Raw genomic sequence first — 16666 nt, forward strand, 5'->3', positions numbered from 1 at the left:
ACCTGGCAAAATAAACCTATTTCCAAACCGAAACCTTTCTTTTTAGGTCTCGCTGAGCATGCGTTCTCAGCGAGATTTAAGTAAGGGCTGCCACACACACACAACCCCCCCCCACACACAACTCCCCACACACACAACCCCCCACACCCCCCCACACACACTCCCTCCACCCCCCACACATCTCCCCCACACACACACCCACAACCACCCACAAACAACCCCCCACACACAGAACACCCCCACACACAACACCCCCACACACACAACGCCCCCACCCAACACCCCCACACACACACACAATACCCCCCCACACACACAACACCCCCACACACACACAACACCACATAAACAACCCCCCCACCCCCCCCCACACACACAAAACACCCCACCCCCCCCCCCCAACACCCCCCCACACACACAACCCCACACACACACAACCCCCCCCCACACACACAACCCCCCTCACACACCCCCCCACACACACACAACCCTTCACACACACAATCCCCCCCACACACAACCACCCCCGCCCCCACACCCCACACACAAACCCCCCCACACATAAACCCCACACAACAACCTCCACACGCACACCCCCACACCCACAACCCCCCCACACCCACAACCACCCCCACACACAAGCCCCCACACACACAAGCCCCCACATAAACCCCCAACACATCCCCCTACACACACCCACCCTCCACACACACACAACCCCCCACACACACCCACGAACCCCCCCAATCTCCCCACACACACACACAACCCCCCCACACAAACAACCCCATCACACAAAACCTCCCCACACAACCCCACACACAACCCCCCACACACAACACCCCCCACACACAACACCCCCCCCCACACACACACAACCCCCCCACACACACACAACCCCCCCCACACACACACACAACACCCCACACACACACACACACAACACCCCCACACACACACACAACACCCCCCACACACACACACAATACCCCCCACACACACAAAACCCCCCATACACAACCCCCCCACACACACAGCCCCCTACACACAATCCCTCTATACCCACACACACAACCCCCCACACACAACCCCTCCACACACACAACCCCCAACACACAAACAACCACACCCACACAACCCCCCACACACACACACACAACCCCCCCACACACAACCCCCCCCACACACACAACCCACCACACAACCCCAAACACAACCACACACACAACCCCAAACAGTAGACACCACAAAACCCCCCACACAACACCCCAAGCACACCCCACACACACAACACCCCCACACACACCCACACAGAACCCCCCCACCCACAACCCCACATACAACCCCCCCACACACATACAACCCCCCACACACATACAACCCCCCCACACACACAACCCCCCACACAAATACAACCCCAGACTCACAACCCACCCACACACACAACCCCCCACACGCAACACACTCACAACACACCCCCACACGCAACCCCCCACACACGCAACACTCCCCACACATGCAACACCCCCTCGCACAACATCCCACACACGCAACTCCCCACACACATACAAGTCCCCACACATACAACCCACACACATACACATCTACCTATATATTGCCCTCGCTATCTATCTATTGCCCTCACTATATCGCCCTCACTCTATCTAGCGCCCCTCACTCTATCAATCTATCTATCGCCCCTCACTCTATCAATCTATCTATCGCCCCTCACTCTATCAATCTATCTATCGCCCCTCACTCTATCAATCGCCCTCACTCTATCGCCCTCTATCTATCGCTCTCTATCGCCCTCTATCGTGCTCACTCTATCAATCTGTCTATTGCCCTCACTCTATCAATCTATCTATCGCCCTCACTCTATCTATCGCCCTCTATCTATCTATCTATCTATCTATCGCCCTCTATCTATCTATCTATCTATCTATCGCCCTCTATCTATCTATCTATCTATCGCCCTCTATCTATCTATCGCCCTCTATCTATCGCCCTCTATCTATCGCCCTCTATCTATCGCCCTCTATCTATCGCCCTCTATCTATCGCCCTCTATCTATCGCCCTCTATCTATCGCCCTCACTCTATCGCCCTCACTCTATCGCCCTCACTCTATCGCCCTCACTCTATCGCCCTCACTCTATCGCCCTCACTCTATCGCCCTCACTCTATCGCCCTCACTCTATCGCCCTCACTCTATCTATCGCCCTCACTCTATCTATCGCCCTCACTCTATCTATCGCCCTCACTCTATCTATCGCCCTCACTCTATCTATCGCCCTCACTCTATCTATCGCCCTCTATCTATCTATCTATCTATCTATCTATCGCCCTCTATCTATCGCCCTCTATCTATCGCCCTCTATCTATCGCCCTCTATCTATCGCCCTCTATCTATCGCCCTCACTCTATCGCCCTCACTCTATCTATCTATCGCCCTCTATCTATCGCCCTTACTCTATCGCCCTCACTCTATCGCCCTCACTCTATCTATCTATCGCCCTCTATCTATCGCCCTCTATCTATCGCCCTCTATCTATCGCCCTCTATCTATCGCCCTCTATCTATCGCCCTCACTCTATCGCCCTCACTCTATCTATCTATCGCCCTCTATCTATCGCCCTCACTCTATCGCCCTCACTCTATCGCCCTCACTCTATCTATCTATCGCCCTCTATCTATCGCCCTCTATCTATCGCCCTCTATCTATCGCCCTCTATCTATCGCCCTCTATCTATCGCCCTCACTCTATCGCCCTCACTCTATCGCCCTCACTCTATCGCCCTCACTCTATCGCCCTCACTCTATCGCCCTCACTCTATCGCCCTCACTCTATCGCCCTCACTCTATCTATCGCCCTCACTCTATCTATCGCCCTCACTCTATCTATCGCCCTCACTCTATCTATCGCCCTCTATCTATCTATCTATCTATCTATCGCCCTCTATCTATCGCCCTCTATCTATCGCCCTCTATCTATCGCCCTCTATCTATCGCCCTCACTCTATCGCCCTCACTCTATCTATCTATCGCCCTCTATCTATCGCCCTCACTCTATCGCCCTCACTCTATCTATCTATCGCCCTCACTCTATCTATCTATCGCCCTCTATCTATCGCCCTCACTCTATCGCCCTCACTCTATCGCCCTCTATCTATCGCCCTCTATCTATCGCCCTCTATCTATCGCCCTCACTCTATCGCCCTCACTCTATCTATCTATCGCCCTCTATCTATCGCCCTCACTCTATCGCCCTCACTCTATCTATCTATCGCCCTCACTCTATCTATCTATCGCCCTCTATCTATCGCCCTCACTCTATCGCCCTCACTCTATCGCCCTCACTCTATCTATCTATCGCCCTCTATCTATCGCCCTCACTCTATCGCCCTCACTCTATCTATCTATCGCCCTCACTCTATCTATCTATCGCCCTCACTCTATCGCCCTCACTCTATCGCCCTCACTCTATCGCCCTCACTCTATCGCCCTCACTCTATCGCCCTCACTCTATCGCCCTCACTCTATCGCCCTCACTCTATCTATCTATCGCCCTCACTCTATCGCCCTCACTCTATCTATCTATCGCCCTCTATCTATCGCCCTCACTCTATCGCCCTCACTCTATCTATCTATCGCCCTCACTCTATCGCCCTCACTCTATCTATCTATCGCCCTCACTCTATCGCCCTCACTCTATCTATCTATCGCCCTCACTCTATCGCCCTCACTCTATCGCCCTCACTCTATCGCCCTCACTCTATCGCCCTCACTCTATCGCCCTCACTCTATCTATCTATCGCCCTCTATCTATCGCCCTCTATCTATCGCCCTCACTCTATCGCCCTCACTCTATCGCCCTCACTCTATCGCCCTCACTCTATCGCCCTCACTCTATCTATCTATCGCCCTCTATCTATCGCCCTCTATCTATCGCCCTCTATCTATCGCCCTCTATCTATCGCCCTCTATCTATCGCCCTCTATCTATCGCCCTCACTCTATCGCCCTCACTCTATCGCCCTCACTCTATCGCCCTCACTCTATCGCCCTCACTCTATCGCCCTCACTCTATCGCCCTCACTCTATCGCCCTCACTCTATCGCCCTCACTCTATCGCCCTCACTCTATCGCCCTCACTCTATCCATCTGTCTTTCTATCTATCGCCTTCACTCTATCTGTTTATCTATCGCACTCACTCTATTTGCCTATCTATCTATAGCCCTCACTCTATCGATCGCATCACCACAGCATCACTCAGCACCACCACAGCATCACTCAGGGGCACAACAACATCACTGTGCGCTACCACAGCATCACTGAACGCCACAGCATCACTTGTCGCCACTACAACATCACTCAGTGCCACCACAGCATCAGTCTGTGCAACCATTCAGCAACTGTTTCAAACATGTTCTCTCAATGTTTCAAGCTTTATTAAAAATATCACAAAAAGATGTTAATATTTCACTTCTGTTCTTGGATTTTTGTCACAATAAAATACACTGAACATAATCTTCAGAAAAGTTATTTACAAAACTTTAAGCTATTGCCATTATAAATTACAATAACTTTTATTTAAGTATTAATTGTTAAAAAATATTTAAGTATTATTAAAAAAATTAAAAGCCATTGTGATTTGTAATATCAACACATCTAAGGCACGTAAATGAAACACATATTGCATAACAAATTCTATAGGTGTCGCATTTGCGAAAGTTATAACTATTGGCATTGTAAATGACAAAGCTATTAATTTCCCTATTTTCAAAACCAACACATAAATAAACAAATTGTCATTTACAATACCAATAGCTCAAACTTTCCTAATGTGAGAACTATTGCATTGCAAATGCTTGTTAATATATGTCACCACAGGGTATGCCCTAAACAGCCCTTAGGACAGGATGCATTGTATTTAAAAATATGGACATGTACCTTTACGTTTTACATGTCCTGGTAGTGAAAAAGGCCTCTCGCATAGGAACTCATTGGGTTACCTCATTACATTCAATAAGGGATACCTTTTGATTGGGAGCAGGTAGGAAAGTCATGTTTGGTGTCGGAGGAATTGTAATTTAAAACGCTCCTTAATGGTAAAATCAGGTTTTAAGCCAGAATTCTGAAAATGCCACTTTGGCGCCTGTATCCTGAGTCACATTACTAGGTATAGCTGGCAGTTGGTCTTTGTGTATTTCTCCCAGACAGTGAAACAAAGAAGGAATAATTGGTGGCAGGATGTGCCAGCTTGGTCAGGATGAGAGGGTGATGGTGCCACCTACCACAGTTGCACTTCAAAGACTCTGCCTCAACACACTCTGAAAAGGTTTTAAACTACCCCGTTGACCAGAGACAATCTGGAGCCAGGGCAGTGGGGACAGAATTTCTGACACCTCTGTGGGGGAAAACTCAAGAAGCTTCTCCCACTTCAAAGAAGGCACCAGGTATAAATGCTGGACTCTCACACCCATCTCTTAAGATCATATGACTGTGCTGCTGGCTGAAGAGAAAGGACTGAACCTACAGCTTGACATCAGGACCACTAGAAAGGTTCCAAGGGCTATGTAAATGGCCTCTTGTTCTGAGCTACAGACTGCTCTGCGTTGATGCAATCCGAGGCATCTCTATGTAGGGACACACACTACACATCCAGTTTGGTGGCCAACCACCGCGATACATCTCAATGCCAACAACCAGCTCAGCTTTATGCATTTTGTTTTAGCACTGACGAACAAGTTACTTACCATCATTAACGCTTTTTCTTGAGGATCCAGTATTTACCTGTGGATTTCTCACCTTTTGAATATACCAAAGGATCAGCATTCCATTGAAACTTTTAATTCCAGCTCTCCCACGTCGACAAAAACGTAAATGTCCATGGCTCCACACAAGACTCCGTGTGATGTCATCGGAGCCATAAGACAGCCTTGTTGATGTGCCGACGTCAGTTTCTACCCATTTTTTTCGTGCCTTCAAGGTAAACAGGTGAAACCAACACCACCAATGCAAAAGCATATAACAGATTTCAAGCAAAAGATTTATGTATATATACATATATATTCGTAGGTAAATTAAATACACAATATACAAACAGCCTTGTTTTTGGCATATGCAGACAACCAACAGGGGCAGAGGCTCAGAGAGGAATCCACAGGCAGATACTGTATCCACCAGAAAAAAGAGTTACAGAAGGTAGGTAACTTGTTCTTCTGCAGGATGCATCTACCGGTGGATTCCTCATCTTTTGAATAGAATCCCCAGCCAGTCCTGCACTCTGAGGTGGGTGCCTAAACTAAAAATTCTTGCAAAACAAAACAGACAAAGTGACCATCCCTCCTCAGGTCGGAGTCTAAGCAACAGTGCTTCACAAGTGTGGAGAGAGGCCCAAGTTACTGCTTAACAAATGTCAACTATAGGGACACCTCTAGCAAAAGCAGAAGGCTTAGCTCTAGCATAATGTGCTCTAATACCTTCATGTGTTTTTTGTTAGTCATGGGATAGCAGTTATTTACGCACAGAATGAGCCATTTGGACAATGTCCTCTTATGCACTGCTTTGCCTTTCATCTTGCCCACATAGCGAACAAACAGCTGATCATTCAGCCAGAGTTCACAATTTCTGCCCACATAAAAGCTCACAGCCTTTTTACGGTCCAAACGATAAAGCCTTTCCTCCTCCTTTGATATATGTGGAGTAGAATAGAAAGGAGGAAGGGTCATAGACGGGAGTAATGACCATTAACTGGAAAGTAGCCCTGGATCTCAATACCAACTTATCTGCATCGAAAGCCGTGAAGGGGGCTTCACACTTGATGCCTGCAAATTATTAACATGTCTAGCAGATGTTATGGCGACCAGAAAAATCATTTTGACAGAAAATAATCTCAAAGGACAACTATGTGCGCGTTCAAACGGAGTACCCATAAGATAGGCCCCACCTATCTTAAGATCCCACTGAGGCATAATAAATGGAATGGGAAGATATTTGTTAGTAAGTCCCTTAATAAACCTGAACAGTATAGGGGACCTAAACAGAGAAAGTTGATAAAGTAAACAAAGGAATGCTGAAAGGGCAGCCCAATATCCCTTAACTGTTGCAACTACACAACCTTGTTGTACTAGGGTAAGCACAAACTGTAAAATATCAAATAGGCTTTTAACACCTTGCGCGCTAGCGGTTTTCCAGCTGTGCGCTGGGTTTTTGAAAAACCCGCGTTACATGACGAGCTCAGCTAGTCATGAGTGTACGAGAGGCGTAACTCATGACGAGCTGAGCTCGTCATGAGCATAGAAGGGGTTAAAGGGATCAATGGGTTAACAATAGAACATCAGACTGCTAATATCAGCTATACTGTTTCCGGTCCCCCAGGCGAACATTATCTGCCCTCTATGCATTCAAACGTTTTAAATACTTTATAAATTCTGCACTCTATTTTTAAACCTGCAATTTTGATCATGTTTTCAAGTAGACCATCATTTATCTATAATGCTCTAGTGGGTTTCTATTCAGTTGTCCTTTTACGATGAACCGATCAAGTTTTAATTTGTAATGGTTTTAACCAAACAATAAAGAATATACGCTGACAAGATCAATGGATTCTTTTCGTCACACCACTTTAAAAACTCAGACCATCTACCGCATAACCCGACTTGGTGGAGTGTTTTATGGCCGTAAAATAACATCCATCACATCAGGGGGAAGAGAAAAATAACTTGGTTGCCCCATTAAATCTCAAGGCATGTAGGTGCAGGGTCTAGAGGTGGGGTGTGGAACATGCCCCAGCAAGAAGAGGTCTTGCCCTGTGAGGGAGACGGCGCGGAGGGCGCAATAAGAGGTGAATAAGGGCTCTACCACAACCTCTGTGGCCAATCTGGGGTTATTATTATGATTTGGGCTAGGTCTTCCTGAATCTTTCCCAAGAACCGAGGACTCAGGGGTACGGGGGGATGAAATGTGTAAAACCACAGGGAGTCCCATTCCAATTGGAACGTGTCCCCTAGTGCTCCCTGCAACGAAGGCTGCAGAATGATGGGCAGTGAGTGATGTTGTGAGTGGCAAAAAGGTCTATCTAAGAGGTCCCCCATAGCCAGAAAATGTGACTTCTTCTAGATAGAGGAACCACTTGGGAGCAGCTGAAAAATGCAGACTGGGACTGTCCGTACACATATTTAGAACCTCGGCCAAGTGATCTGCCGTGATGCAAATCTGGAGGTCCTGAGCCCAGGACAAGAGTCATTTAGCTTGTCTACAGAGAGGATACGACCCTACTCCTTCCTGTTAATTATCTACCACATCGCAGTAGTATTACTTATTAAGACTTGAATCGACTGACAGCCAATGGAAGGTAGGAAGTACTAGAGAGCCACAAGTACAATAGATTGATATGCAACAATCGTTCCTCTGGCGACCAAAGACCTTTGATCTCCAGATCCCTCAGAAGAGCGTCCTACCCTAAAGTGGTGGCATCCATTATTACTGTGGCTTCCCTTGAGATCGATTGCCAGACACCCCCAACCATCCAAGATCCTGACTGACTCCGAGATCTCCCTTGTATTGAAACCACTGCCAGCGAAGACACTACTGGAGGACCCTCAAGAGACAGCATTCATGGGTGACCAACAGAATGAAGGAGGCTATCAGACCTAGCAGGAGCAAGACCTTCAGGATTGTAACCATAGCTACATTTTGTAACATCAGAATCACAGCCCGAATGTCCATAATCTTCTGAGGAGGAGGTGTGGCATAATTCAATGTAGTGTCCAGTGCTGGCTCTATTAACAGGGTGAACTGCAAGAGCTCTAGGTGGGACTTGGGCGTGTTGATCGAAAAATCCATGTTAAACAACAACTGAGGTGTCAACTGCAGGTGATGCAACACCAACTCTGGAGACCTGGATTTGATTAGCCAATTGTCCAGGTGAGGGCATCGGTGAGGGTATCGATATTCCACCCTTCTGAGATGAGCCACAAACACCACTATCAACTTCATGAAGACTCAAGGTGCAGGCCAAATGGAAGAACCGCAAACTGGTAATCTTTCAACCTGTGAAGCAGAGAAACTTCCTATGGGCCTGCAGAACCGGGATGTGAAAATATGCATCCTGCTAAACGATCAAAACCATCCATCCTTTCTTTTCCAGCGCAAGAAGCATCTGTGCTAGGGTTAGCATTTTTAACTTTTCCTGCTTGAGGAACCAGCTCAAAATCCTGAGGAATAAGATTGGATGTAAACAACCGATTTTTTGGGGAATAGGGAAGTACCAAAAACGAGAATCCCTGATGCCGTTCCTGCTCTGGAACCAACTCCACTGCGCCCTTTTGAAGTAGGGATTGAAACTTCTGTTGGAGGAGAAGATGTTTCTCTGAACAAAAACCTTGTTGGAGATGAAAGGGTGAGGGAAACTCCTGGAAGGGCAGAGAATACCCATTTTCTAAAATATCCAGTACCCAAAGATCAGTTGCTATGTACCTCCTCTGTAAGCGAATGGGACAGCTGTCCTCCCATTGGGCAAGGATGATCCAAGATGGCAAAACATGCAGCCATCTTCTCCCCCTGCAAAACGTTGGCAGAGGGAGGAAGATGGCTGATGGGCAGCACCTCACTATCTAACTCTGCCCTGCCCACTATAACTTTTATAGAGGTGATTGGATGGCTGCTGTTCCTGCTGCCTTGCACAAAAGGTGAAGCTCCAGCCAAACTACGGGAACCTCCAAAACTGCCTAGTCATCTCTGGGCTGTAACTGAAGGTCCAAAGAGCTTGCAGTCGCTTTGCTAACCTCACCAAGGCCAAATCGGCTTTGTCATCAAACATTCTCGACTCATCAAACATTAAGTCCACCAGGGTAGCTTGGACGTCAGGTGAGAAACCAAGCCCTCTCAACCATACATGTCTCCTCGTGGCGACTTAGGTCCCCATCACCCTTGTAACAAAATCAGCAGTGTCAAGGCCCGACTGAATTACCTCATGAGTAGTGAGTTGGCTGCCATTCAACAGCTTTTTAAACTGCCACTAAACCTCTCCAGGCACTTCCAGAACCACTGTTCTGGCCAATTCCAGCAATGAAACTTGCTAATAAACAGGTTGATTGGTCGACTTCAAAGTCATGCTACCAGAGTAGAATACCTTCTTTGCAGACTGTTCCATTCTCTTTGATTACCTCTCCGCAGCAGTCAACTTTGAGGAAGAGGAACCAAACTTTCAGGTGACGGGTGAGTAGTTAAGAATGACTGATCCCTCTCCTTCAGCACCTTTGGATTAATCTTCTTACATGATAAACAGGCGTCAAAGTCGTGGTCCAAATCAAGGCACCAACGACCATTTTATGAGGATCAGTGAACAACCTCTGACCGTCATTCCCTGCAGGGCTTAAACCCAGACTTCCATGGAGGAGCCATTTTTTCTGCAAAAAATGTACAATTTCCTGGGAATCATTTCGCAAGACTCTAAGGAAAGAAAATGTACACATCGAAGGTACGGAAAAAAGGGAAATGATGTCAGCACACCAATGTGGGCTTCTTATGGCTCTGATGAGAACACGCAAACCCGTGGGAATTATGAGATCCTCGTTGATGTGGAAGAAAAGTTTCCATGGAATGCTGGTGCCTTGGGATATTCAAATAGTGAGGAATCCACAGGTAGATGTATCCATCGGAAACATTTCAATGCAGGACCCCACATCGCACCTCAAGTTTGGCGACCTTACAAGCACTGATCCAGCCTGGCGGGAGCGTCCTCATGTCCATGCTGTTTTCCTCACCAGCACCTTGTATGCAGAAAAAGCTGCTCCCACCACGGCTACCGAATCAATACCTTGGATATCCAGACCAACTCTGCACCCAGGCTTCTCTAGCCAGGTAAAATCAAACTCACTGTTGTGATTTCTATTGAGTCGTGTCAATTACTTATCTTCCACGTTGGTGCTCTGAAATGCTTCACACACGTTCCTCTAGTAAAGCCAGACTGCTCTTTGTCATACTACCAGTATTGAGCTAAGCATTTGGTATTGTGAATTCAAGGATCCTCCATTGGGTATTGTGAGAGTAATGCATAGTGAAGTCTAATCGCCACTCCTACATACTATACTTTCTTACAAAGTGCCAACAACTCCAGGGAGAGAGAGCAGTCATTCTATGCACAAATCAACAGTGCAAAAGTCATTTGTCACACACTCTTGAGGGAAGTAAAACATAAGCTCAAGAAAGGTACCGTGGTAACCTGTGGGATCAGGTCCTGCAGGGAGGTCATTGTGAAACCTACTATTTTGGGGCACCTGGAATGATGAAACACTTACCAGCCATGTACCCTAATGTGTAATCCTGAGTGGAAGTGGAGAAACAACAACAGGTTGAAGGGACACAGGAAATAGGTCAACAGAATTTCTCTCTGCTAAAGATGAAGAATAGCTTAGATAGGCATTTACAACATATTGCAACAAAGGAAAATATTTTGTTCAAAAGTAATGAACAAATCCTTCACCTCTTGTGTGATGAACCAAACATGTTAAAGACTTCCTCACAAATTTTAACTCAAAAACATTTTAAAACAATTACGGTTTTAAAAAGTATATAAAAAAAAGTGGGGGGACAGGTGGTGACTATAAGAACCATGAAGAAGGTAAAAAAAAGAAACGAACAACAACACGGTGTCCGGCCTTTGGCTATGTACAACAAAGGTTGGTCACCTGCAACTAGGCCATGCACAGCAGGGATTGGCTGCATGTGGAATGTTGGGCCTGGCAATAGATCAGGCCCTGTTGCCAACACTGATGAGGGCACAACGCTGAGGCTGCACATTTTTTTTAAGGAAACAAAGTTGATTAAATGTTAGCCAAGATATTTTTATTTTCCTTGATTTTTCATTTTCTCTGGACCTGTTTTGTAAAATTTAAATTTTTCAGGCTTTGGACGGTGCCAATGGTCTTTATTTTGTATTGGCTATTTTATTTCATGGTTTCAACTTTTGCCTTTATGTTGCTATTTTTTTTTCTATATTTTTTGAGGACTGTTGTCTTTTGGTATTTTCTTGGGTTTATGGACCTCAGCTACAGGAATGAAAGCTATTTTTGTACTGTGTTTGAAATATTGGTGTGCTCTGAGGTTGTGCTATAAAGCTGTTTCATAAATTTATTATATGATATTGTCTTGTGTACTGCATTTATATATTTGTTTTCTGAATAATGTTTGTGATTTTTAAAGGTTATTGGTGTTGTTTAGTATTCATTTAGTTAGGCATGGTGTTCCTTGGTTGTTAGCAAATATTAGGACTTTCCATCTTAAGCTTTTGTGCATTTCCTTAGATTATTTAGATAATGTAGGTTTCAGTTGCCTTAGGATTGTTCTATTCTAAATTATTTATACCATTGCTTTTTTTTTAATATTTCAAAGTCTACTAGAGTGTAGGGTGCCTTCTCTTGGTATACCTTAGAATGAACCCTCCCAATGCTTGTTGTGCTGTGGTGCCATTGAAAGCATTCTACCATGGTATATTATACTTAAGTTGGCATCTGTGAACAGAAAGGTGCTGGTCTGCCAACCCAAGAATATTCAAACTAGTCCGATAAAGTTATTAATTTTTGTTTATATATTTGTTAGTAGGATGATTCCATTAGGAGTTTATGGTGTATTGGTACTTCAGTTACTAGGCCATATGCAAAGGCGACAATTTTTTTAAATGTCATGGGTAAAATCAGTGTTTGTTGAATATAGCATTTCGTACATTTGCTAGTGCCTTTTATCACTGCTTGTACTTTATTTATTTATTTCATAAGTTTAATATTTTCCTTTCTGAGATATAGCATATGCGGCTCTTTCTGATATTTTATCTGACAGCTTTATAATAACAAAATGATTACATTAAAATAATATTTATATGTTATATCATTATTTGAAAAAGTATAACTATGTTTGCATATATTTATACTGGTATTTTTCTGAGATGTTTGCTGGGTTTTGCTCATTTAAACAGAACTTATTTAGTACAGGTGTTTGATTTTTTTTATTGAAAAGTAAGTACTGTAAGTGTTACATATTTCATAATTAAATAAATATAATTACATTTAGTCTAGTTTATTGTTAAACTATAACTTTTATATTGGACTTATTCAACATTTTGTTGTTCTTAACTAACTTTTAATTTGTAATTGTCAAGCTTGATGTTTAGAAATGATGTTCTCATTTTTTTTCTTCATATTGTAATTGCCGGAGTACATCGGTTTCTGCTATCTATATTTAGGGGGAAAAAAAAATATATATATTAATTATTTTGGTAAAGTTCAAGCTTGGAATTTAGTTTTAATGTAGTGATAACATAGCTTTCCTGTACTGTTGGGGTTTTCTGAATAAATGTTTTCCATGTTGCTGGCGATTTTTAACTAGTTTTTTAATTAGTGAAGTCTTTGTATTGGCTAGTTTTTTTAACTTTAATTTCATTGGTTGATTTCCTTGCAGTTTCTATTTTTTTATTGTGAACTGATTTGAATAACATTATGTGTGTAATTGTTATGCATATCATTTAGATTGTAGCTCTCAAATATTTTAGTGTACAAATTATTTTTTCCTCGCTGTTGTATGTGTTAAAATCAATGCTTTCCTATTATCTTTTAATATTAGTTATTGCATATTCCATTTCAAAATATTTTAGTGAATATATTAAAATTATACTTTCATAATGTTTAATACTGTTCTGCTTATTAAAAAATATGAGTGTTTTATGTGTTAACTTATATTTATACTCTTTTAAATACAAATCTTTTTTTTGTTCAATCAATCAATAGGATTTGTAGAGCACAGCTAATCACCGACCAGGGTATCCAGGCGCGGAGGTCTTCTGCTGTAGGTGAAACTGTTGAACAACCAGGTCTAGATTCCCTTCCTGAACTCAGAGAGAAGGTGAGGTCCAGAAGTGCAGTGGGAGGACGTTCCAGTATTTGGCAGCAGGGTAGCAAAATGAATATCCTCCACTGTTGGTTTGGGAGATGAGGGGGTGTCTGGAGGGTAGGTGAGAGTTCACACGGGGGTGGATGTAGGCTGGTCCTTGATCGTGGAAGGCTTTGTAGGCAGGGCTCAGCATCTTGAATTGGCATCTCTTTTGGATGGGGAGCCAGTGAAGCGATTTAGGGAGGTAGAGGATGCATCTAGCTTCTGCTTTCTAAATGGTTTGCAGTCTCTACAAGAGGTGATTGGTGTTTCAGACGTAGAGCACATTGCGTAGTCCAGCCGGCTGGTGACAATGGTTTGGGTAACGGTTCATCTGTTGTTGGTGGGGAGTCATTTGAATATTTTCCAGATCATGCGAAGAGTGAGGAAGCGGGCGGATGAGACTGTGTTCATCGGATCTTCCTGGTGAGTTTGGTGTCAAAAATGATGACAAGTCCACAGCAACCTCTAACACGCCCTGATACTCAGATGGAGAAATTCACATGGGCTATGGAGTTGACAGATGTGTGGCGATCTTTACAACCAGAAATGACATACTATACCTACTACTCCAATGCACACAAGAGCATGTCCCGCATAGACAATTTACTTACACATCTAGCAGCTATTGGACGTTTTAGACACCAACACGGTCTGCCCAGAGGCATTTCAGATCATTCCCCAGTGTAGATCGAGCTTACCTATCATATCAAAAAGCAGCAGAATACCATTGTCCTCAATACATGGTTACTTAAATTTACGGATATAAAGGAGACCCTGCTTACGCAAAGAGACCACTATTTTACTAACAATGTCGAATCAGTGAACTCAGCACAGATAGTGTGGGAGGCCAATGAGGCAAGCCTTAGCGTTAAAAGTGGGGTATGTCAGAAAACAAAATCAACAGCTGTCACAATTAGAGAGTGAACTTCAGCAACTGCAGGCGCAGCATGCCTCCTCACCTGGTGAGGCCACGACACACCAATTCACTATCAGTTAGAATATAAAACTCTGGCATGGGAGAGGACTCATGCTCAACTATTACAAACACAATATAAGGTGTATGAGTTGGGGGACAGAGCCGGGAAAATGCTTGCTAGGCTGAAGAAAAGGGAACAAGGGGAGTGTTGGGTACCCGGACTGTCCATTAAGGGGGTGGAGCAGATTTCAGATCCGCAGGACATTGCGGAGGTATTCGCTGACCATCTGGAGGTGGTCTTTACCTCCTCAACCGCATATACGGCTGAGGACTCTCGCCAATTGTTAGCAGACATGCACCTCTCCACTTCATCGGAGGAAGATAGGTATGTACTGGAAACAGACCAAGAGATATGCGAAGCAATATTTAGTATCCAATCAGGGAAGTCAATGGGACCGAACGGAGTCCCATTCCTTAAGTCCATGGTCCTACGGGTAGCGCCACACCTCAAAAACATGTATAATGAAAGCTTTGAGAAAGGAATCCTGCCGGAGAACCAACGTCTGACGTCTATTGTAGTCAGCCGAAAGCCAGGAAAACCGGCTGATAGTTGTGGTTCTTATTGACCGATTTCTTTAATGTTGAGGCTAAAGTTTTGGCAAAGCTCCTGGCTTCTCACTTGGTGGCAATGCTCCCCTCCTTAGTCCATGCCGATCAATCAGGCTTTATGCCGGGGCGGAACACAGCACTGAATATTCGCGGCATTCACAATGTCCTGGGGCGTCACAATATAGAGCTGAAGATGCAGTGGTGCTCTCCCTTGATGCTTCTATGGTATTCGACTCCATAGAGTTATCTTTTCGAAGTGCTGAGACGCATGGGGTTTGGCACGCGATTCCTGGGGTCGGTTACGCTACTCTACATGAAGCTGCAGGGTCACGTAAAGGTCAATTACCGCACGTCCCATATATTTTCATTAGGCAGAGGCAATAGACAAGGCTGCCCCCCTTCCCTCCTGCATTTCTCCTTGATGCTGGAACCACTGGCGTCCTGGGTGCGAGGAGATGTTGTACTCAGAGGATTGAAATGGGAGACAGAAAACGAAGATAGGATATAACTTTACGCCGACGACATTGATATATTTAGCGTCCCTTTATACTTCAATACACAGAGCTTTGAATATTTTTACAAATTCCGGCAAATACGCTGGCAATGCCATCACCTGGGTTAAATTGTTGCAGTTTGTTCTTCGGGGTCCAATTCTCAGGCTTCCTCCGGGATGCAAGATTGAAATAGCCCTTGACAGATTTCGCTACCTTAGAGTTTTTATTACTCCTGACCCCCAACTCTTCTATGAGAAAAATCCAGCCGTCCCTTTAGATCGACAGCGTAATGATGTGGAACATTGGAGAGCGCTACCGCTTTCATTGTTAGGCCGAGCTGCCCTGTTTAAGATGCTTGCTCTCCCGCGGTTTTGGATATCCTCCAAAAATGCGGCTACACGATTCCCAACTCTTGTTTTAAAAGTGAGGTCCGATCGCTACTGTGGAGTGGAGGCACGCCTCGCATTGCATAAACTGACCAAAGGGTGGTACGACGGGGAGATTGCACTTCCGGATATATGACTACTACTGGGCCTCGCAATTAGTTGCAATAAATCACTGGCTGTACCGTTCTCCGGCAGACCCAGCTTACATGTTAGACAGATATCAGGTGGGAAGGGAGGAGTGCTTGGGAGCCCTATACACAAAGTCCTGGAAAGGGAGATATCTGGGCCCTATGGCTTGGATGGTGGAAATTTGGCATCAGGCGACTAAAC

The 16666-nt window shown here is 44.9% G+C and overlaps 1 long non-coding RNA gene across 2 annotated transcripts in view; it reads right to left on the minus strand.

The window, feature by feature from the left end:
- LOC147710122 (uncharacterized) overlaps positions 1 to 16666 on the minus strand; it is a 131278-nt gene that overhangs the window by 19090 nt on the left and 95522 nt on the right. The window lies entirely within an intron of this gene.

Source organism: Lissotriton vulgaris, chromosome 5, assembly GCF_964263255.1.
Source record: "Lissotriton vulgaris chromosome 5, aLisVul1.2, whole genome shotgun sequence".
In the NCBI taxonomy this organism is placed as follows: Eukaryota; Metazoa; Chordata; class Amphibia; order Caudata; family Salamandridae; genus Lissotriton; species Lissotriton vulgaris.